The 24,875-nt window shown below is 43.3% G+C and overlaps 1 pseudogene; it reads right to left on the bottom strand.

Moving 5' to 3' along the window:
- LOC140411379 (NACHT, LRR and PYD domains-containing protein 3-like) overlaps nucleotides 1-24,875 on the bottom strand; it is a 93,997-nt pseudogene that overhangs the window by 13,477 nt on the left and 55,645 nt on the right.

Genomic DNA, 24,875 nt, shown 5'->3' with positions numbered 1-24,875 from the left:
AAAATAGGTAAGTCCCCTGGGCCGGATATGATTTATCCTAGGATTCTCTGGGAAGCTAGGGAGGAGATTGCTGAGCCTTTGGCTTTGATCTTTAAGTCATTTTTGTCTACAGGAATAGTGCCAGAAGACTGGAGGATAGCAAATGTTGTTCCCTTGTTCAAGTAGGGGAGTAGAGACAACCCCGGTAACTGTAGACCAGTGAATCTTACGTCTGTTGAGGGCAAACACTTGGAAAGGTTTACAAGAGATAGGATGTATAATCATCTGGAAAGGAATAATTTGATTAGAGATAGTCAACACGGTTTTGTGAAGGGTAGGTCGTGCCTCACAAACCGTATTGAGTTCTTTGGGCAGGTCACCAAACAGGTGGATGAGGGTAAAGCAGGTGATGTGGTGTATATGGATTTCAGTAAAGTGTTTGATAAGGTTCCGCACGGTAGGCTCCTGCAGAAAATACGGATGCATGGGATTCAGGGTGATTTAGCAGTTTGGATCAGAAATTGGCTAGCTGGAAGAAGACAAAGGGTGATGGTTGATGGGAAATGTTCAGACTGGAGTCCAGTTACTAGTAGTGTACCACGAGGATCTTTTTGGGGCCACTGCTGTTTGTCATTTTTATAAATGACCTGCAAAAGGGGGTAGAAGGATGGGTGAGTAAATATGCAGATGACACTAAAGTCGGTGGAGTTGTGGACAGTGCGGAAGGATGTGACAAGTTACAGAGGGACATAGATAAGCTGCAGCCCTGGCCTGAGAAGTGGCAAATGGAGTTTAATGCAGAAAAGTGTGAGGGGATTCATTTTGGAAGGAATAACAGGAAGACAGAGTACTGGGCTAATGGTAATAGTCTTGGTAGTGTGGATGGGCAGAGGTCTCGGTGTCCATGTACATAGATCCCTGAACGTTGCCACCCAGGTTCAGAGGATTGTTAAGAAGGCTTACGGTGTGTTAGCTTTTATTGGTAGAGGGATTGAGTTTCGGAGCCATGAGGTCATGTTGCAGCTGTACAAAACTCTGGTGCGGCCGCATTTGGAGTATTGCGTGCAATTCTGGTCTCCGCATTATAGAAAGAATGTGGAAGCATTGGAAAGGGTGCAGAGAAGATTTACCAGAATGTTGCCTGGTATGGAGTGAAGATCGTATGAGGGAAGGCTGAGGGACTTGAGGCTGTTTTCGTTGGAGAGAAGAAGGTTAAGAGGTGACTTAATTGAGGCATACAAGATGATCAGAGGATTAGATAGGGTGGACAGTGAAAGCCTTTTTCCTAGTATGGTGATGTCTAGCACGAGGGGCCATAGCTTGAAAGTGAGGGGAGATAGATGTACGATAGATGTCAGAGGTAGGTTCATTACTCAGAGAGTAGTAAGGGCGTGGAATGCCCTGCCTGCAACAGTAGTGGACTCGCCAACGCTAAAGGCATTCAAATGATCATTCGATAGACATATGGACGATAAGGGAATAGTGTAGATGGGCTTTAGAGGGGTTTCGCAGGTCGGCGCAACATCGAGGGCCAAAGGACCTGTACTGCGCTGTAATGTTCTATGTTCTATGTGTGACATGATTGACCAAATGTGACTATATCTTTATGTAGTCCAGGCCAATAAAAATGTTTCTGGATTTTAGCTGGAGTTTTCCTTCTTCCAAAATGACCTCCCACTGGTATCTCATGTGCAACTCGCAACACCTACTTTCTAAACCCAACCGGTAATACTACTTGATGAACTTCTGCCCACTTTTCATCCGCCTGCATATGTACAGGTCTCCATTTTCTCATCAAGACATCATTTTTACGGTAATAACACTCTGGTATACTCTCAGATTCCTCTTCCGTATATGCTTTCTGATATATCCGTTTTATTTCTACATCTTTCTGTTGTAACTCCGCCAACTTTACTGAACTAAAAATATCCGCCTCATATTCCAACTGGTCTTGTTCTTTTTCAACCATCTGATCAAAAATCGTTTCTGATAATTGCACTTCAACTTCATCTTCACTTTTTGATTTCTCCTCTTGTCTTAAGCTGTGACATTGCGACCTTGTTACTACACAATCCGGAAAAATTCCAGGATACTCGTCCTTCAACACTTCAGTTGACTGACTTTCCACTGGCTTATCAACCACAGTAGGCATCACTCACACCTGCGATCCAGCTATATCATTACCCAAGATAAACTGTATTCCTGGACAATATAGTTCATCTATTACTCCTACTACCACTTCACCACTCTTCACTGGACTTTCCAACATTACCTGATTTAATGGAACGCTACTCCTCTCACACTGAATTCCACATATCACCACCTTTTCTGGCAACATTCTTCCCAAACTACATAATTCCTCATCTCTTATCATTAAAGATTGACTAGCCCCTGTATCTCTTAAAATTGGGACTTCTTTACCTGCTCCTCCATATACACATGAGTAAACCTTACCCAGACAAGTAAATTCTTTCAATACATCTGGCACCATCATAACAATTACTTCTTGTACAGGCTGTACAATCGTTTGCACTCCTTCGCTTCCCTTGGGCTTTCCTTTGCCACTCTAACAAACTCCACTCTCTTGTCCTGTTTAACCACATAAGCCTTCCCAGTGCTTTTCTTCAACCACCAACACTGTGACTTTACATGGCCTAGTTTATTTCAGTGAAAACATCTGAAACTTTTCACTTTTTTCCACCCTCCTGGATTTCTTGTTTAAGCTGGGATACACTATCTTTATTGTCTCCCATCAGATCACCTTTACCTTTACCACTTGAATATTTCTCATGTCCCCAGTTTCTATCCCTCATCGGCTGAAACTGATGTCGGAAACCAATCTTTGATTTATGAACTAATTCATAATCATCTGCCATTTCCGCTGCTAATCTCGCAGTTTTAACCCTCCGTTCTTCCGAATGAGTTCTCACTGCATCAGGAATTGAATTTTTAAACTCCTACAAAAGTATAATTTCTCTGAGAGTTTCATACGTTTAATCTATTTTCAAAGCTCTTATCCACCTATCAAAATTATTCTGTTTGAGCCTTTCAAACTCCATGTATGTTTGACCAAATTATTTCCTTAAATTTCGAAACCTTTGTCTGTGAGCTTCAGGCACTAGCTCATATGCACTTAAGATGGATTTCTTCACCTCCTCATACGTTCCAGATACCTCTATCGGTAGTGATGCAAACACTTCAATAGCTCTACCTTCCTTCTTTGTTTGAATCAGTAACACCGACATGTCCTGTGTCCATTTCATTTGTTTAGCTACCGTCTCAAATGAAATGAAAAAGGCTTCCACTTCCTTCTCGTCAAAGCTTGACAATGCTTGGACATATTTAAATAGATTCCCACCAAGCCTTCGACTATGACGCTTTTTCTCACTATCCTCATCTCTAGCATCCAACTGTACGTTTCCCTTTACGTTTGCCAATTGAACTGATTGTCATGTTTCATGCCCATTGTCTGAAGTTCAAACTCCTTCTCTTTATCTTTTTCCCTGCTCTGTATCCCCTTTCTTTTTCTTTTTGTGCTGCTAGGGCTATTCTTTCTTTTCTCCTTTCTTCTCTCTCCTTTTCTTTTTCCTCTCTCTCTCTTTCTCTTTCATTTTCCTCTTTCTCACTCTCGAATGCCAGCCGCTTTAATTCTTTCTCATGTTCCATTTGTTTAATTTGCAACTGATTTTTTGCCATTTCCAATGAGTCAAACTCTATCTCAGGCAACTTTACATGCATAACCACCGCCATAATTACCTCATCTTTTCGCATTTTGTCAGGAAATGTTAACTGCAATGTTCTTGCCAAATCTAACAGTCTGTGTTTCGTTTTTATCCGTAAAGTACTACGTGTGTCATTCTCCACTCCCAAAAACTTCTGAGTCTCTGAAATAGCCATTGTTCACAACACTCTCCCCACTTAATCTAAAATACCACACCGGAAAAGCAACAATCCTTCACTGTCTTTAAGTTCACAAAAGCCAATCCAATAGATAAACTTTTACCCCCCCTCGAGCCCCCAGTTGTTATGGGAGACGCTTTTTCAGAACACCAAAAAGTATCATGAGTTCAACCAACCTCTCCCTTTAATGGATTTGTTGCTTTTCCTGGCACACGACATTTTGCCTAGGTGTGGGATTATGGACACGTGGGTTTTTAAACACAAAACACTGTTTATTCCATTAACTCAACTTAACCTCTTAAATAAACATTGGATCTCTTAACACCCCTTACTTCAAAGATAATTCAGAAAATATTGCAACAGTAAGTAACGCCTTAAAATGTTCCTTCAAACCTCTAAGCGACTTAACACCTTTAAACAGTATCACATCAGGTTAAAGGATATACATTTTTTCTGTAGAATGGCAGAGATATATTAGCTTGGGTGACTTCAGCTCCAGCACCTTGCTTTCTTCATGCAGCTCTCTGGAAACCCACAGCCACACCCACGCTGCTTTATCAAACCTGGCTTTCTTCTAAGCAGATCACAGCAAACCAGAACTTCTCAAGCTGCTGTCTCAAACTGGCTTTCAACTTTTAAACTGCTCTCAGCAAAACCAGCCAGACACTTTTCAAACTGCAAAACCAAACTGCAAAATGGCTGAACTGAGCTGAGCTCTATGACAACACTGTTTTCTTAAAGGTACATTGCTTAAACATCCAGTTCTTAAAGGCACTCTGGCATGACACTCCGAATGTGCTTTCCTGCTTTCAAAGGGATGGCAGTATATTTTCCCACAACAAATATCCTGCAAAATAATTTGCATCTCAAACTCTGCCTGTTTTTATCTTCCTATTGATACTTCTGTAACTTAATATGTAGCGGAAATATATGCAATCTCCTAAGCATTGAAATACAGTGCAGACTAATATTTTGAATTCGCACAGTCATACACCTTATGATAAATGAACAAGAAAACTATTGAAGCACAATCTTGGGAAACATAAGGACATAGCAATGAGGAGCAGAAGTAGGCAATACTTCCCTTGAAGCCTGTTCTGCCATGCAAACATATCATGGCTGATCTCATCCTGGTTTCATATCCACCTCCCTCCCTCCCTGGTTTCATATCCACCTCCCCCCCCCCCCCCCTCCCTATTCTCCATAACCCTTTAATCCGTTTTACTAACGGAAACATATATATATATCCTTTCTCTAACGATTTAATGACTCAGATTCCACCGTGCTATGGGGGAGCGAATTCCACAAATTCGCCACCCTCTGCGAGAAGTAGTTCCTCCTCTTCTCAATTGAAAACCTGCCGCCTCTCAATTTAAGCCTTGGACCTCTAATTTTAGGTTGCCTTACAAAGGGGAGTATTTCCTCTATGTTTACTGTATCAATCCCTTTTAATACATACTACACCTCGATTAGCTCCGCTCTTGTTCTTATAAACTCCAGCGAGTACAGGCCCAAACTGCTAAATATCGCATCAAAATGAAACCTGGACGCAATACGCCAGATGAGGTCTCACCAACAAACTATAAAATTCAAAACTTTGCATTCCAAGCTTCGGTCTTAAGTTGTTGCCGGGCTGCTGGTTAAGGTGACTGTTTGGTAAATATGGGATCCTATGTTCAAATTTCAGCCGTGTCTTTATCAATGCAAAGTAACATCCCAGAAATGTTACTTTTTCGGGAGCTGGTAAAAGTTCTGGATATACACGGGATTCAAGATGCCGCGTTTTTAATCTAATGGGTCCCAATGCAGCCCCTTTCTAACAGGACGCCCTTCATTTGCTCTGGAGCTTTTCGTTCACAGAACGATATCCTTCGTTCTGCTATTAACACATTCTGCTACCCATCTGCCACGATTAACACATTCTTCACTTTTTAACATTCTTCTTTATTTTTTAACACTTGCATCAAAACTCCCATTGTCATGTGATCAATGACTTATTTGTGAGATATGTCGAACGCCTATCTGTCGCTGAACTTTAACTGAGCTCACCTACTTCACTACTGTGAATAATGTTGGAAATTCTGATATATTGTATTGTATGTATTTTGTGCAGTAAGTGTTAAAAGCCTGAGTTAGTGTGTGATTGCTGCAGTCATGTTTTTATAACAAATCCTACATTGATAGACAATACGTCTTGGAGCTAGGGGTGCAATTAAATCATCGGAAAAAGCTCGGGCTAATGGACTATTCTTTGGATTAAGAGGATTCCCTGTCGAACGAATTCGATTTCAGCTTGGTAAGATTAGATAATTGCAGGGAGGAGCCATGATATCAAGCATGCTGTTTAGCACAGGGCTAAATTGCTGGCTTTGAAAGCAGACCAACGCAGGCCAGCAACACGGTTCAATTCCCGTAACAGCCTCCCGATCAGGCGCCGGAATGTGGCGACTAGGGGCTTTTGACAGTAACTTCATTTGAAGTCTACTTGTGACAATAAGCGATTTTCATTTCATTTCATTTCAAGGCAGTGTTGGCTGCGAGTCAGTTGGTGGTGTGAGCAGAAGTGAAGTATCTCAGTTCATCTAAAATATATGTCTGTGGATAGATTGACAATTAATTTCCAGGCATGTCAGAACAGTGTGGTTAGAACGTGAGCTAAAGCAGTTTCTGAAGAAATAAAGCCAAAGTTCCTGCATTGTTCTGACAGGATTCAGGCATTTTCATTGAAACAGTCTACAAGGTCATCTCAGCAAAGTAGGTATTCCTCAGTCCTAACTGTATTTGGATTGTTGTTGAGCAGAAATAAAGTTGGCATTGAAGGTTACTGTATTAACTGTTTGAATTAACATTTTTAACGGGTAATTGTAAGTTATTTTCTGGTGTGATTTAAAGATATTTATATACTGTGCTAGGAATAAAGTTTGTTTTAATTTACCATATCCCGCTTTTTTTCATGAAGTAACTCCTGGAGCAAGGAATTCTTTCTGCATCGTCTTACACAATTAAAATAAAATATTGGGGCTTCTATCCAGTATCCTAGCCCCAGTAGAATTCTGTACCGGGATCATTATACCTCCTCTAAAACAGTACAAAGACCATCACATTTCTCCCTCCCTTTCACTCTGAAGAAGAGTCACGCGGACTCCATAAGTTAATTCTGATTCTCGATCAACAGATATCGCCAGTCTTGCTGAGATCCTTTTCTCGCACGTTATGCATTTATTTCGGATTTCTGTACCCGTCCTTTGCTTTAATTGCAGGGTAAGATTTGCCTCTGAAAATGCAAACATTTTGAACTTTTGCCAGCAGTAAATGTGAGCAAGAATCGAATGAATTGTGTCACTGCACGTTGGCCAGGAAATAATCGGGAAGGATAAATAGTGGAGCTTTTCGAATGAAGTCGTTGGGCTGACCGGTCAATTTCCACCACGACACTTTGTGATTCGGACAATTTAGAACTCTACCGAATAAGGTTTTGTGTGTTCAGACTCTGCCGCAAAAAAACACCAGGTGAACCTCTGTACCCACTCGCAAAATACATCTCTGTGTCTGTAGCCTCCTTGCAATATCTTCTCGAAATAAATACAGTCTTCAGAGCTTTGAAGGCACTGTGCAAATGCCTCAGTAACAACAGTTGTCCCGTCACACGCCATTGGAAAGTAGCCAGCAGTTGGCGCATGTTGGAAGACGTGTGAATTGGATCCAAACGGCCGTTGCCGGCCTGCCTGTGAAGAAAATGCACTGCAGAGATATATTGCAAAAGAAGGAAAGACGAAAATAGAAGACGGGCCATGATTTCAGTAGTGTAGTAAATGCAGCCATGGGGTTCGGCTGTATGGAAACCGGATAGCGCAGTTGTTAGCGTATCAGGCTGCTGATATGAAGGCACCAGGTTCTGCCTGGACGTTGCTTTCAGCGCAGTATTTCGATTCTTATGAAACGGCAAAAATAATAGCAATTTATTCTGAATGCCCTTTATGTGTTACATAAGTGAAGGGACTGTTTCATAAATGTGTTGAAGTTGCAATTTTCGATACATCAGCCGCCATGGTCAGGTTCCAGAATTGTTTCTATATTTCTTGCCCGCCTTGTGTGGAAAGTGCTTCCAGACTTTTCTCTTGATTGGCCGAGTTCCGATCACTGTGCGTCAGGTGCACGAATTAACCCCATTCCATTTTTACCTCCAGGGGTATCTGTTTCTCTGAGTTTCACCTAACAATATATTTGAACAAGATAGAAACCTGGATCAGATCACCCTTCATTCTTCTATACTCAAGAGAACAGAGGAAACCGTGAAAAGGAATAATGCACAGGGAACCAGGGAGAAGCCTGAGGAGTGATACTGTGTGAATTGTTCCTTCAGAATACCAGCACAAATAACAAATGCTGAACGGCCTTGTTCAGTGTTGTACCCATTTTGTGATGAGTACAGGACTTGATCCTCCAATGTGGGTGTTTATTGAGCAGGGTCTGCAACATACTGCCGCTGTCCAGGACCTTGACAAGGCGACATCTGCAATGTCTCGCTCAGAGAGTCGTTAGTCTATGGAATTCCCTCTCCTCCTGCGAAATCATTGGGGGCGGGGTCACTGAATTTATTCAATCTTGAGTTGCATAGATTCTCGATAACAAGAGAGTCAACGGTTCTGGAGGACAGATACACCATGGAGTTAAATCAACAAACAGATCAGCCAAGATCATCTCGAATGGTGGGGCAGGCTCGAGGTGCTGAAAAGTCCACCCCGGCTCCTGTCCTCTGTTCCTATGATCATTTGTATTCCTATGTTTCCCGTAATAATTCCACCCGGATCAAATAACTTATTCAGTCATGAGGAAGGTTATTATTGAATGGGTATTCGGTGACTTAAATGTACTGAGCTCCGGCCGAATGTGTGGAATTGCGGATACTTTAAAGAGAGTTCAAGAGGTAAAGCAATTTTCAGAGGACGAAAAACTGAAAGGTCTGTGAGGACAAAGAGGAAGCAACTGGTTTAGAGTTCGAACAACTTTCTACCAAGGAATTGCTGATTAGAACAGCCGTACAAAATAGAAATGAAAGACACTCATGATGTTTACTTACTCATTCGTGACATATGTTTTTTCCTGATGCATGGTGGTCTAATGTTCTGTTGGGTAAAGCCTCGAACTTCATGTGCGTATCGTCATGTTACCAGACGGTTTTCATGGTCGAGTCTTGTTGCCATAGTCTTACGCAGATATATTTGATCCAACTGAATGAAACCGAAACGCCTTTAATGCCCAAATATGTAGCGTGCTTTTCATTACAACCTTTCAAATGTATTTGCTGAGGACAGGTGAGCAACGTTATCGACAAGAATCCTCGATGAGATCGAACAGCAGATGTTAAATTCTAGATTGATCCCAAAGATTTTATTATCTGCTTCCCGATTTAAAACCCCAACCATGATTATCGAACAAATATCGAATTATCAAAATGTATGTACATGTCGCTGAATGTCTCACTGCCCTATCTACAGCACAAATTCATTGACAGTGTATTGACTTTCCATATTAGTCCTCCATAAATTCTTAATGTCACTTCCTACTTCCAAGTGTTGAGTTTTCTTTATTTGTCTATGGTTTCATGTGTTCGTCTTACTTTCTAGATTCCTTTCAGAACGGAACTTTGTTTCTCGATACCTTTTTCGCGTCGGCAGTTTCAAGATATGAAGAGAAAGAATTCTGAGCCATATCTCTACCTTGTATTCTCTATATGTAATTCTTTGAATGTACCATTGTCTCACTGTTTCAGTATCTTTGATCTCTCTGTGTGATAAAGATTCCTATAATCGGGTTGAGGAATTAACGTAGGATTTGTCCAAAAAGGTTAAGTTGGGTTACTAGGTTAGGTGGCTAGGGTGGAGGCGTGGGCTTGAGGAGGGTTCTCTTTGCATAGGCCGGTTCAGACTCAATGGGCCGAATGGCTTCCTTTAGCACTGTGAATTCTATGATTCTATCTCCTCGGTGTTCAATAATCTCTGGATCACAGCTTTGAATATATTGAGCGCTCCAACCCTCTGCGGTAGAGAATAACAAATATTCAGAAACACCTGAACAAATAAATCTCCCCTCATTACTGATTGTTCTACACGCCATAAAGTATACACTCATTTTACTCAATCAATCTTGATAACCCTTTATTTCTGTTACACCGTCTCATACGGAGCTTTTCCACCTGCACTTAAAATGTCCACAGCGACACTTACCTACTAATTTCCACTGAGAAGGCTGCCTAGAAGAGAGAGAGGAAGAGAGAGGGAGATGTCAACCAATGGAGCACGAGTGTTTTGTAATCTTAATTTATTCCGAATGGAAAATCTGTAATGTTTTCAAATATAAACAGGTATGGCCCAAGTACCAAATCCTGTAAAAGCAGGAAACTCAATTAAAAACCGAATTGTTCTGTAAAAGGCAGAAAGAAGCAAATATAACAATCTGAATGAAAACAGAAATGTTTGAACTGCCATCAACTTCCTGGCACTATCAGAGGCCGACGATCCTCCAGACCTTGGATATAAAACGAGCAATATGATCGTGGTGTTTTAACACAGACGGTGCTGGGTGTGCAAACGAGACAGTGGGACTGGATCGTTGCACGACATTCGAGAGAATAGTTCAAGTCCCTAAAATAATTAACATTTGACCATCTCGAAATTGGGATGTTTAAATTATTTTTTGTACATTATAAGTCAGTTTTTGACTTGGAGACCAATTTCTATTTGCTCCCCTGCTCCATGGCCCCTTGTTTCCCGCCACTGAGAAACTATTCTGCCAGTTTCTCACCTGTTGCCTGCAAGATATGCTCTTTGTGTAACTCACATATTCTTACTGGCGACTGTTCGCTACCCTTGCCTTCAAGCCCGTGTGTCCTGTACACCCACCGTTCCAGGAAGTATTTTAATTCCGTTCAGCCAATCCAATTTTTCAGCCTATTTTATTGGAAAAGAGCACAGGTAGCCTTTTCGCCCCTCGAGCCTGTCCCGACATTCAATAAAATCATGGCCGATCTGTGGCTGTTGAGTTGCACATTCCCCGTCTAACATCGATAATCTTTAACTCACTTGCCCAACAAGAATATACCTACCTCAACCTCCAAAATATTCAGTGACCAGTTTCCACCGGCCTCTGAAGAAGAGAGCTTCAAAGTCGCTTTAACCCACTGAAAGAGAAATATATCATCATCTCTGCTATATGAGGGCGTCCCTTAATTAGAAAACAGTGCCCCCTAGTTCTGGACTCACCCACACGAGGAAACGTCTTTCAACGTCCACTCTGCCAATACTTTTCTGGATCTTACATACTTCAATAAAGTCAGGCATCAATCTTCTAAACTCGAGTGCATACAAACGCAGGAAGTCCGACCTAACTCCATAAGACAACCCTGTAATTTCAGGTCTGAATGTAGTTACGTTTGTCTGAACTGCCTACAACATATTTAATGTTTCATTAAATACAATATTCGAGTTATCGTCTCGTCAATGTGTTGTATCACTGAAGCATAATATCCTTTTATCTTCAATTCCTCTCATAATATATTCACTTTCTTGATATGTTATGTGAAAAATAGTGTGAAATTTGCAAATGGATTCTGGATGAATAGTGTCTTATTCTGCACAGTGGCAGAGTGGTTAGCTCTGCTGCCTCACAGCGCCAGGGACCCAGGTTCGATTCCCACCTCGCGTAACTGTCCGTGTGGAGTTTGCACTTTCTCCGCATAGTCCAAGGATGTGCAGGTTAGGTGGATTGGCTGTGCTAAATTGTACTAGATGGAGTTACGGGGATTGTGTGGCATTTGGGCCGAGGTAGCGTGCTCTTTTAAAGGCTCGGTTCAGACTCGAAGGGCCGAATGGCCTCCATCTGCGCAGTAGGGATTCTATGTGTGTCTCAATCTTTTTGTGTTTTAGGAATATTCAAATACAGAAGGAAATTCATGGGGCGCGAAAATACTTTTTCAAATGAAATCTCATCCAGCGAGGAATAGAGATGCAATGAAGTTAATGTGCACGCAATAGGCTTGAAATTAATTTACATCCATCACACAAGAGCAATACGATCTCTAAATTCCTTCTTGTAAATTCATTTATATTTATAATGTTCGCTTAAAGCCCCTGATTATTCGTTAGCAGTTAATATTTGGTGCTTTCACACTTGCCGCTCGGGTTCGATCGCGAGTCAGGGAAGTACATTTTACACTATTTGAGATCAATGCCAATTGTCAGGTTAGACCCAGAGAAACTGTCCCATGGTGGGAAGAGTGGATTCGAATTTTAATAAAGTTTTGCCGCTGATCCACAACTAAACTGCCAGCCGAACGATAATTCTGGAAACACTTTAAACAGGATTAGATAGAAAGCCATAAAGAATTGTTGATATGATTTTGATAACAGTACAGTTTAAGATGTAAATGTTCACAAACAGAATAAGCCCCTTCACTTCACTGGAGAGAGTGAGAATATTCAACGTTTTTGTTCTTTTTCCGAAATTGAATAACTGGAGCCAAAAGCAGAGCCTTCTCATAGCCATGACCACCTGAATTATATGATCATTTACCATAGTCATACAGTACAGAAATAGGCCATTCGCCCATCGTGTCTCTGCCAGCCATCAAACACAATTTAGTTCTCCAGCACTTTGTCCGAACATTGAGTGCGATAGAAATTCAAACACTCATCTAAATGATTCTTAAATGTTATGAGGTTACCTGTCTCCAGCACCTTACCTGCAGTGAGTTCCAGGTTCCCACCACTCTCTGGATGAAAAATGTTTTTCCTCAAATACCCTCTTAATCTCCTGGCTCTGACCTTAAATTGATTTCCCTCTCTAATACTGGGAAATGTTCTACCTATCTACCCCATGCCCGTCATAATTTTGTACAGATCGATGAAGTTCCCCTCCGTCTTCACTGCTCTAAGGGAAACATCCCCGGCACATCCAACCTCTCTTCATAGCTGAGCAGTTTTCCTATAACTTCCATCAGTGTATTCCTTAAACCATATATGTATTTGCAATGTCCTCTCTTCCTAAATTCCTGCTGGACATGCTGACTCTTTCTAGCGACCACAACTGCACACAATACTCAAGCTGTCGGGTGACGAGCATTTTGCACAGCTCCACAATAAGCCTCCCTGTTTATATTTTATGTCTCTGCTATTAACTCGCACCTTTTGGGGTTAAATCCTTCAACTGATTCGATTTCCACTGTCATTTCCCCTGACATTAGAATGAGTCTCTATTCGCACCATAACTGTGCAGACCAGACCGTTTGAGAGGCCCCGCGGGAACAGACCAGTTTTATCTATTAAACCCCGTGAACTGTTTATTGATTTTGGTTACGATGAGCACAAAGTCTTGCCTTTAGGATGTAATTCAACAGGGGCCTTAGGCACCTTTAATCAAAAACAAAGTTTATTCCACGAATTTAGTTAACATTTTTATAAACACACAGTAAGCATTTTTCTCAACTACCAACATATATACATCACACAGCTGCAGTACTCTATGTATAAACCTTAATAAATTCCCAGTTTAGTTGTTCCAATTTAATAACAAGATCCCATAAACCACAAACCCTTTTCAAAGGGGTGGCCCAGCACATATCACTTAAGAAGTGGTATGGATGCTCCTGTATCCTTTGTAAAACAGCAGGTTTGAATTTCTTCCAGAAAAAACGCATTTATTTTCAAGTTATCCAGCAGTCTGGAACCAGCATTTAAAATGCAGTTGGAGAAAAACTCTTCTTTCAACCTGTGCAGAACAAAACCCGTTCAAACTCAAAGCAAAAGTAAAACCAACTCTCAGAGCCACAGCCCAGCTCCACCAACACAATGACATAACTGAAGCCATGTGATAAAACAGAGACATTTCTTAAAGGGTCATTCCCATGATATTCGAAAGGCCTACAATGATTTGTTTTTTGAGGATATTTTGCCTGATTTTGAACCACTGAAGGGCATCTTTATAATGAGATTTTCCAAGAGATATTGGAATTAGAAAAGGTTATACAATAAAACATGTTTTGTGCGCAGCCACGGATGTTATGCATCGCCTGTCAGTAGCTCAGTAATGAATAAACGTCCCGCATTTAGGCAATTTATTTCGTTCCAGCTGTGTCTCACTATCATTAGTAACAAATTAGGGTACCCTCAAATGTTTTTGGCCTAGCCAACGCTTGACTTCCTGATAAGAAATTTGCAGATGATTTACTGAAATACGCGGAATTTGCGTAAAATTGTTGGAGACGGTAATTAATTTGTGTACCATTGAACGCCTACAGTACAGAAGGAGACAGATAGGCCCACTGAGTTTGCACTGACACTCTGAAAGAGCAGCCTACCTGGGCTCACTTCCCCGTCCTATACCTACAACCCCACCAAACCCGTAAGCTAAAACGCAATTTCATCATGGTTAGTCCACCTAATCTGTTCATCTATGGGTCATCTGGACACGAAACATTAGCTGTTTTCTCTCCCTACAGATGCTGCCAGACCTGCTCAGATTTTCCTGCATTTCCTTTTTGGCTTCTGCTCATCTTTGGTCTGTGGGAGGAATTCGGAGCAGCTGTTGGAAACCTACGCGGACACGGGGGAAACGTGTGAATTTCACACAGGTAATCAAGTAAGGCTGGTGAGGCAGGCGTGTTAACCACTGTGTCTCCGTGCAACGCCCCATTAGAGCACTGTTGATCGCTTGAACGCAGTGTTGTACTGTTGGTTGCAAGTTTGTCGAGGGTGAATTTGCCTGAAGCATTTCAGTAAACGAGAGGAATCAGCACAGTTGAGAGCGAGGTCACTTCTCTTCTGCAAATGCTCCTCTTGTCGAGCAGCGAAGCGATGATCACAAGTTAACTGTGGCCTCTTAGCACATAACTAGGTAAATTGATGCCACTTGAATGGTTTTAATTTCATGTAATAATGAATCAACATATATGATTCTCATTGAACGTAGAGTGAATTTTCGTTCGAACATGAATTTTCTTTGTTTTATTTGACATGACGTTTCACCTTGGTATATTTGACAGAACATCGCTGTCTATGGACGAGTTCAGCATGGATGTAACCTTCAAGGTTGAATTGGCAGACCACATTTGTTAGTAGTAAAACGGTGAGCGCTAATTTATGGGCGAGGGAGGAAATATAACAACTGACGTTCCTTACATTAGTTTAGCTCATACATCGTTAGAAATTCCCTTTAACTTTGTACTAGAGTTAAGCGTTGTGACAGTATGTGATTAATTTTAATAGTACAATTATTTAGACCTATATTTCATACAATATGTATTAGCTGCATGTATAAGGAAACTGGCTTAGAATGTCACGTTTTAAACAGTGCGTATTGCTCTACACTTATACTGTTCACTCACTCTGTATGAATCCAGGTGCACTTTGCATTGTAACATTCCCAGTTAATATCTTCTGGTATTTCTATTACATATATATAGTTTTAAATTGTAAACAACTTTACCACTTTAGTCTTTGTTCAAACATTAAAGTGACAGTCCAATTCTCAACACTGAAGACAAAGGACAGGGCGTCTAAAGCAGTCAGTGAGAACGATTTGATTTAATCAGGAGCCTGCACCAATTGAGCAAATCCCATGACGATGAGCCTCAGGCATAATTCAAAAACGTAAGATAACATGGTTCCCCTATCCTGCATAATGGGCAAGGAAGGTACCAAAGGACATGATTTGATCTTAGCAGGAAGTGACAAAAACAAACTTTTATGAGGGGCTGGTCCCACGAGTAACTGAGACCTAAGAGGGTCAGTCAGAGGACAATGGGAAATCACATCAATGGATTATCATCACCCTCAGGAAACCAATTAGAAACAGATAACGCCCGCTTAGTCCTATCATAGATTAATCATGCGCCCTTTAGTCAATGGATAATTAGCCTTGCCTTATTCAGTGCAATCAAGAAACAAAAACATAATTGATCACGCTGTGGGTCGTGGCTTGGAAAAGGTTAATTGACAGCAGCTGCCAATGAGCAAGGCGCGCACCACGTTTGAAGGTTATGTTTGCAAGGTCCAGTGGAGAGCATAAGACCCACGCAGGTTACGGGAGAGAACAGGAGCCGCTTGTTACCCTACTCGCGAAGCTGAACGGTAAATGACGAGCCGTAGTACCACCGTCAATTCGCTGCCCTGCTTTTTTGAAACATTAATGTATAACTTAAGTAGAGTCTCCTGAGTTACTTCATCGGCATGACTCCTCTTGCCTCATTGTTGAATGGCTCAAATGAACGAAATTGAATTTACTTTCCAATAATCAAAAAAGTTACAAAATCAATTCTGAAAGATATTATTGAATCTGCTTCCACCATATTTTCAGGCAGTGAATTCCAGATCATAACAATCCACTGAACCAAAGAAACATTTAATTTTCGCCTTTGATTATTTTGTCAATATTCTATCTTCTGATTGCCACCTCTTCTCTCAATGTAAACAGATTATTCTCATTTCCTTTTGCATGTCTTCAGAACTTTGCACAGCTCTATTAAACTTCCTTTACCTTCCTCCGCTGCAAGAACAGCACAGCAACTTCCTACTCTTTCCACACAGCTGCAATACCTCATCTCTGGTATTATTCTATTAAATCTCCTCTGCACTATCTCTTGAACCCTGTCATCTTTCTGAAGTATGGCGCCCTGTATGGGTGAGAATACTCCAGTTGGGCTCTGATTAGCCATTCAGACTGGTTCGGCATATCTCCCTGCTTTCGTATTGCAGTCCCGTTTCTGGATTCTATCTGAGTGCAAACAGTGATCTTTGAAGCCAGCGGGTTTGACATTGATGACAGATTTAGATTTTACATTCGTTATCCACACTTAATTTACCAGGCACGAACTGCTCCCAGTTCTCAATCTGATTCCAATTATGTTTACCGCCGTAAATGAAAATCAACCTTCGCCATGTCAAGTTGTTGAACCCCGATCGCCCGCGTCATAGACGGGGAGATGGACCACTACACTAACCGGGGACGGCACTTCCCAAGCCGTACTCATTATTCAAAGCTGCAATCCAAAAAAAACACATTATCTGTTAATGACCATAATAAATTGCGGATTGTAAAGGAAAAACAGACAGTCCAATTGCAGACGAAATCTGTCGTTTCTGCTGATATCTCACTCCAAGAGAACTGAAGAAATCCGAGGCCCCTCCAGTCACACTGGTAATGAGTAATTCCTGAATGGATTCTGTTAGATAATCGAAATGTATCCTCTGTTTCTCTCTGCAAAGATGATGCCAGAATGTCCGAATTTAACCAGCATTTTCTATTTAACTTGACACGTCCCTACAATCATCAAGTACTTATCAAATTCATTGAGTGGAGAATTCAGCATTGTTCTTTGATGACTAAATGCACGCAAGCTGGAACCTTAAAAGACTGATTTTCGTTTACGAGTTCAAAGCTTCAATTTACCACCGGGCTGCGGGATTTGTTTTTCCCTGGACCGGTCTGAATGTTTCCAACTACACGAAGCTGCTCAGCAATGGTTACGCCGTCTTTCATATGAAAATCCAGTTATCTGAAAAGATGCGCATTTGAAGCTTTCTTTAAAATCCTGGAAACATACACTCGAACCTGCGCGAAGGAGCCCCATCTGATTTCAAATCCAATGCCTGAAACACGTGGCCATCACAGCTGCAGCAATCAATCGCTTTCCAACTTGAATTCTGACAGGTAACCAAACATTCCGAGTTTCCACTGCCGGAACCAAGACTGGAAATTAATTAACGTGTAGACAGATGAATCTTCCTCGGTACAGGAAAATAGGTTAAACTTTCAGGTCGAAAGTTTTCCTCAAAATATGAAGGCCCATGTCGCTGCCTCGGTGCACTGGATCTCGAGAATGATCCTCTTGTTGCCTCGAAGAAACTTGAGGATAATCTGAGCGAGCTGCTCCATTAGCCTGTTCGTGAAAAAGCCTTTCGGTGGTCGTGTTCGTGGATTTGGAATGCGCTGTCGAAGAGATCTTAATGAGTTCCGGCAAAGCATCTTGTAAATGGGACATACGGCCACAGAAATGGGCAGCACGGTAGCATAGTGGTTAGCACAGTTGCTTCACAGCTCCAGGGTCCCTGGTTCGATTGCTGGCTTGGTCACTGTCTGTGCGGAGTTTGCTCGTCCTCCCCGTGTCTGCGTGGATTTTCTCCGGGTGCTCCGGTTTCTTCCCACAGTCCAAAGATGTGAGGGTCAGGAGGATTGGCCATGCTAAATTGCCCTTAGTGTGCAAACAATGTTAAGTGGCGGAGACTGGGTTACGGGGATAGATACGTGGACTTCAGGACGGTGCTCTTTGTTAGGGCCACTGCACCCTCGGTGGCCTCATTCTGCACTGTAAATTCTATGATTCTAAATGTTGGCACAATTGCTAAAGCTGTTAGGATATTGTCCCTCTGTCCTGTATTCTCTTTTAATGCCAGTCCTGCTGCCTGTTCTGATATACATTTCTCGGGGTTAGCTGCTACAAACTTACTGCAGCCTTTGGGATTTATCTTTAAATTGTAGTCTTTGGACACTAAAATTACCCCGTTCCCCTCTCCCTCTATTCTGATGAGCTGGCCCGAAAATACCCCCTTCAGTCTCGGTGGCAGAATCCGTGGCTTCGTGTGATAGACTAGGCAAGAAGCCAATTAGTGTATACAGGATTTTCAACCAGCTCCTATTAGGGCCGGTGATTGGTGAAGCCAGTCAGTAACTTTCAGGGAAGCTGGTGGTTGTACTAGAGAGTGCCTTCGTTTGTTCGGTTCTGTTAAGCAGCCAGCCTGTAAGGACCCTGAATACACCCTCTCTTCATCTCTCTCTGTGCTGGACGATTTTAAGCAACATTCAAGCCAAACCTGTGAAGACCTTCCTGTTTAAAGGGCCACGTACAGCCAAAAGAACTGGGAAAGCGAGCTTGAGTGTGATGGTACAACTTCCGAAAGGTCAGTAACCTTCGAACTGTCTATGTCAGGTGCTAGGAAGAGCTGAAGAATGGAAGCTCTATGTGGAAGCATTTGTGATAAACCGCCAGTCTTGTACAGGAATCAGGCCAGTAAAAGGCTGCTAATTCTGAGATCAGAGTCGTATTGTTCTCACAGGTAGGTGAAAGCTCTGACCTGACCACCATCTAGTGGCCGGCGTCGAAAATTGCACTGATCGCAATACCCCGGACCCAGTTCCTTTTGGTGGCCGAAGAGCGGAAGCGCACCGACCAGGAATTCTTAGGTGAAACGCGGAACTGCGCCAACCTGTACATCTCGAGCAAATCTATTTCCCAGAGACTGCAATCACTAGTGAAGACTCATTTCAGACATACCCCATTGATCCCTGTCCGTTTTTTAAAATTCCTCACCGCCTCTTACTTTGTGTCTGACTTTTGTATGTTTGGGTCGAAGGTGGGATGGGGTCATCGGACTAGGTAGTCTGGGAGACGGTTATCCTGTTATTTATTTATATGTTCATCTTTTGTCATTTTAATAATACATTGTTTGTTAATGTTAACGTTTTACTCCTAAATCTTGGGTATGTACCTCATTGGAGCATTCAAGGGTTAAAAATCTTTGGGAAATACGAAATATTGGTTAATTCACTTATGTTAGGACTCTGGGGCCTGTACGGCTGGAAATGTACATGCACTCGCCCAGGGTGGCGGAAACAAGAATGTCCTGGATGCTGTCGAGCTTCGTGAGTGTGAGATCAGGAGGTCGACTTGCTTGCCGTAGGATTGTGAACCTCTGGCCTGCTTTGTAGCCTCAGGGGTCAATACTCAGACCTGCTTAATTTTGTGCCAGGGCATCTAAACATCAAAATCCTATTTGGTAACTTGCACCTACAGTCAGGCAGTTTGTTTTGCAGTCTCTATGTATTCACATGAATGCAATTTAATCCTAACTTAGACTAAATGCATTCCCTCTTCTTCTGGTTAGTTCCATTTGCGAAGCATGTTGGCAATGCAGACCCATAACTGTGATAATGTTGGACGAGATCACGACTGTACTTATTTTGATGTCTGACCAGGTCAGACAAAGAATGTTACAACATGATGGTGTACCTGGTCACTGGTTCAGGATGATCTCTGCTGATGGCTTGTTTAAGGACTGAACCTGAAATTAATGACACCATCAACAAACAAAAAACAACACGTTTCAAGCAGTTTGAAATCACCCCCTTTTCTCGCCTATACGACCACGAAATCGACTTCCCAACAGATCGCCGCTACCACACCCGCAGGCGACAAATAGATCCTTAAATAGAAACATTAGAGCCTCCATCGTACATATAACCCATTTTCTGACCCTCTGAGCGAACTTAATCTTCAATGTTACAATTTCTACCAAATTACCCCAGCCACGCCTCTATCTTCGTGGCAGTGTTGACCTCCAGCCCAGTGAGATTCGCCGCTCAGCAATCAGAAAGGCGAAGGCCACGACGTCGCCTTTTCCCATGCCCACGTCTCTCTTCTCTGGCAGCCGGCAGCTTCCAAACAGCGAAAATCGCCATCATTCCTGACATGATCTGGAACCGATGATCAGATTCCCCCCAATGTCGGGCACGCCCAAAACATATGGGCGTTTATTGCAGGCACCCATCAGCATCTCTCCACACAGTATTCACACAGGAAAGATACAATGTTGTCGAAGAGAATACTGAGATTCAGGCTACTAGATTAGAAGGGCTTGAGGTTCATAAGGAGGAGGTGTTAGCAATTCTGGAAAGTGTGAAAATAGATAAGTCACCGAGGCCAGACGGGATTTATCCTAGGATTTAGTGGGTGCATAATTTCACTGCAGCTCCGCCCCCACCCCCGGTCTACCCCCCCCCCTCCCAAAAAACATCCAAGCTCTATCCCCAGTTCCTCTGTAAATGTCCACTATCTTTAAATGACCTGCAAATGTCCACTATCTTTCCTTCCCATAGGTCATCCTGAGTTAACATTTTATCACTTAAGGTATCCTTTGGTAGCGAAGCCAACGATGAAACGTCCTCACGTACGAAATCTCGGATCTGCAAGGACTGAAATTCACTGTCACATGGCAACTAGAACTTGCCCTGCAATTGCTCTAGCCGTGCGAACCTCCTCTCTACGAATAGGTACCTTATTCGGTCTACTCTACCTTGTGCAGCACCTGTCGCGTCTATCTCTGTTGGTTTATACCTACTATTTCCACTTATTGAGGCCAGGACCGACATACCAGCTACAGCAAAGTGCCACCTCAGATGATTTCATATCGAGAGAGATGGCACAATGACGGAACTGCTAGCGTATCGACCCGGGGAGCATTGAAGGGGGCCGTCAGCAGGGCACTTAAGCTCGCCCCCGCACAAGAGGCCTCCTCCCATTCCAACTTCCCTCTCCACCCCACCGGGTTCTTTACTGTCCACTTTTGCCGCGCAATAATAATACAGCTGGTTTGGGAGCACCAAACGACCAGCCCCCGCCCTGCCCCCACCCGCCGACGTCTCTGCAAAAAAGTCATCCAGATCCTAAGCGCCTTACCTGCCCATACAGGTTGAGAAATTAATTAATCCACCCTCTGGAAAAACGCCTCAGGAAGGAATATCGGAAGGGTCTGAAAAACCAATAAAACCTCGGCAAAATGTCCATTATTACGGCCTGTACCCTCCCCGCGAGGGAGTGCAACAGGGCATCCCACCTCTTCAAACTCTCGTTAATCCCACCTAGTGCTAAAAATCATCTTTATTCGTGACACAAGTAGGCTTGCATTAATATTGCAATGAAGGTACTGTGAAGATCCACTAGTCGCCACTCTACGGCTCCTGGTCGGGTACACTGTGGGAGAATTCAGAATGACCAATTCACCTATCAAGCACGCCGTTCGCGACTTGGGGTGGAAACCGGAACACCTGGAGGAATCCCACGCAGACATGGGGAGAACGTGCAGACTCCGCACAGACAGTGACACAAGCCAGGATTCGAACGCTGATCCCTGCCGCTGTGAAGCAACAGTGCTAACCACTTGAGCTACGGTGCCGCCCATCAAAATGGTTTGATCGATGATTCGTGGCCCAGTCATTAGCCAGCTGAATAACCAGGTACAGAAGCCTCAGCTTGTCCAACTGGAATGGCAAGGACCCAAATTCGCATTATTCGCCATGGCATGAATCGGGAATACCTCACGTTTTCCCACATTCAGTTTGTACCCAGACATTAAGACTACGGAGGTTATGCTGCAACTGTATAAGGTGTTAGTGAGGCCACACCTGGAGTAGTGTGTTCAGTTTTGGTCTCCTTACCTGATAGAAGATGAGGGTGTACAGATAGGATTCACGAGGTTAATCGCAGAGTTGAGGGAGTTAGATTACGAGGTTGAGTAGACTGGGACTTTACTCGCTAGAATTTAGAGGGAGGCGGGGGATCTTAGCGAAATATATAAAATTATGAAAGGAACAGATATGGTGGATGCGGGGAGTTGTTTCCACTGGCGGGTGAAAGCAGAACTAGGGGGCATAGCCTCAAAATAAGGGGAAGTAGATTTAGGACTGAGTTTAGGAGGAACTTCTTCACCCAAAGGGTTGTCAATCTATGGAATTCCCTGCCAAGTGAAGCAGTTAAAGCTCCTGCATTAATCGTTTTCAAGATAAAGATAGATAGGTTTTTGAAGAATAAAGGAAGAAAGGGTTATGGTGTTCGGACGGGAAAGTGGAGCTGAGTCCACAAAAGATCTGCCATGATCTAATTAAATGGCGGAGCAGGCTCGAAGGGCCAGGCGGCCTACTCCTGCTCCTAGTTCTTATGCTCTTACTTTCCTCCCACACGTTCACAATCTCTCGTGTCATTGAATGCCGCTGATGGGCGAGCAGCCGAGCAGCCTTCTCCCTTTATAGAACACCCCCCTCGTTCCCGAAGGTGAACCACCACCTCCCCTGTCGTCGCAAGGTCAAACTCCCCTTGCAGTTTCCTCCAATCTGCCAACAACTCCTTCGTTGTGGTCAGAGAACACCGTCGATCACTTTCACAATGGCTTCCCAACCTCTGTCTCGCCATTCTCTGAATTTGTCCCAGTGTGCATATTAAGATGTCAGCTCCCAGCACCTCCGCGGACCACCATATTTAATGGCATCCAAAACGTGGAGGGAGAAATATCCTGTTCCGGTTATGCTCCACATGGTCCTTTATCACCAAAATCACATTCTTGCAGAACGTTTTATCTGCCAGGTACCCTGAATCGAACCTCCACCCAAGTTGATGTGCCCTGCGCGTTTCAAATTTGCATCTACGTAATTAGACGTGCGGTCTGGAATCACTACCGCTGCATATTTCGCCCCCCCCGCCCCCCACCATCCCCGAGAGAACGCACTTCCCTACCACAAAAAATCAATCCGATAGTATACCAGATATAACTCGGAGAAGAAGAAATGCACCCGCAATTTCAGATGCCGACACATCCATGGATGCACCCCTACCCCAATCTAGTCCACTAATACTCCCTACTCCTTCAACATACCAGACTTGGTCATTGACTTGGGGATTGACTTACCAATGCTGAGTTGAACATGTAATTACAATACCTCCTCCCGCATTATCAGCGAATGCAAGTTCAAGTCGGGGATGGTCGCAAACACCTTTTTGACAAAGTCCGAATTAGCCCACTTGGGCGCATATACATTTACTAAAATAACCGACGCCCCAGCCAAGATCCCACTCACCATCAATAACCATCCACCCGTTCCTCCCTGGCCACCACAAATACCATATATTTGACCGAACAGAACTGCAAATCCCTTCGACTTGGTGTCAAACCCAGAATTGAAAGTCTGCCCCACCCATCCCTTTCTTAGCTGCGTCTTACCCTTCACCCACAGGTGTGTCTCCTGAAGCAAGACCATATTTGTTCTCAAACTTTTTATGTGCGCGAACTTCCAGGACAGTTTAACCAGACAATTTGCCCCCCCCCCCCCCCCCACGCCCGTTCCATGTCAGTGAGTTTCTGAACCCCCATCTATTACCGTGCACCAACCCCTCCTGAAGCGGATCTTGTCCAACTACCCGGCACCTCTCTAGCTTGACCCACCCAAAATGGCCGCCTCCTTGATCATCTTAGAATCCGAAGCAAAAATCGCCAGTATCACTAGAAACGTCACCTCCACCCACCTCCTCCCACCTCCCCTGGACTTTCATTCAAATCCCTCCCCCCTTACCTTCTGAACACTCCACCTGCCGCATCCCCCACCCACACACCTCTGCTGCCTAAACACTCCCGCATGTACGACTCCCCACCTCAGCCCCCTACCCTACACTGCAGATCTTGGGTCAAAACGTTAACCGACATTTGCCGGTGTGGTAAGCAGCTTACATTCTACTTTGTAGGAAAAGCCATCTCATCCACGTAGTCTGGAATTTTTGCAAGAAAATTGTCCAATAACCGGCGGAAAGGGCCACAACCGAATTATCTAAGAAGGAGCCACCCTGTGTGCCACGGATGAACTCATGGCCGCCACCAGAAGTCCGTGATTTGGAAATTCTGAAACCACAAATGGCAATGGGCGGCACCGTGACACAGTGGTTATCACTGTGGCCTCACAGCACCAGGAACCAGAGTTCCATGGGTGTCTGTCTATTGGGAGCTCGCACATCCTCCCCGTTTCTGCGTCGGTTCCGTCCAGGTGCTCCGGTTTACTCCCACAGTCTGAAGATGTTCAGGTTAGGTGGATTGGCTATGCTAAATTTGACCCCCAGTGTCCAATAGTTAGATAAGGTTCCAACGACAGAGCCTAGGTCGGGTATTCGTTCAGAGGGCAGTTGCAGATTTAATTTGCCGAATGGACTCCTTTTATACCGTGGGGATTCTGTGTAAAACGTAATTATTAACACTAAGAAACAAACCTGAATTAATTTTGAATGGAAGATAAGTTGAGCTGTGAATTGTTTATAGTTCAACTCTCGCATTCATTTTGGAAGCAAGAAGTCCAGTAACTGCTTGGCTTGGCAGCCTAGAGCTTCCCATTGACTCGTTTAAGAAATAAGT

Source organism: Scyliorhinus torazame, chromosome 4, assembly GCF_047496885.1.
Source record: "Scyliorhinus torazame isolate Kashiwa2021f chromosome 4, sScyTor2.1, whole genome shotgun sequence".
Classification (NCBI taxonomy): domain Eukaryota; kingdom Metazoa; phylum Chordata; class Chondrichthyes; order Carcharhiniformes; family Scyliorhinidae; genus Scyliorhinus; species Scyliorhinus torazame.
Note: the sequence above shows the minus strand (reverse complement) of the source record. Positions and strands in the feature narration are given on the sequence as shown.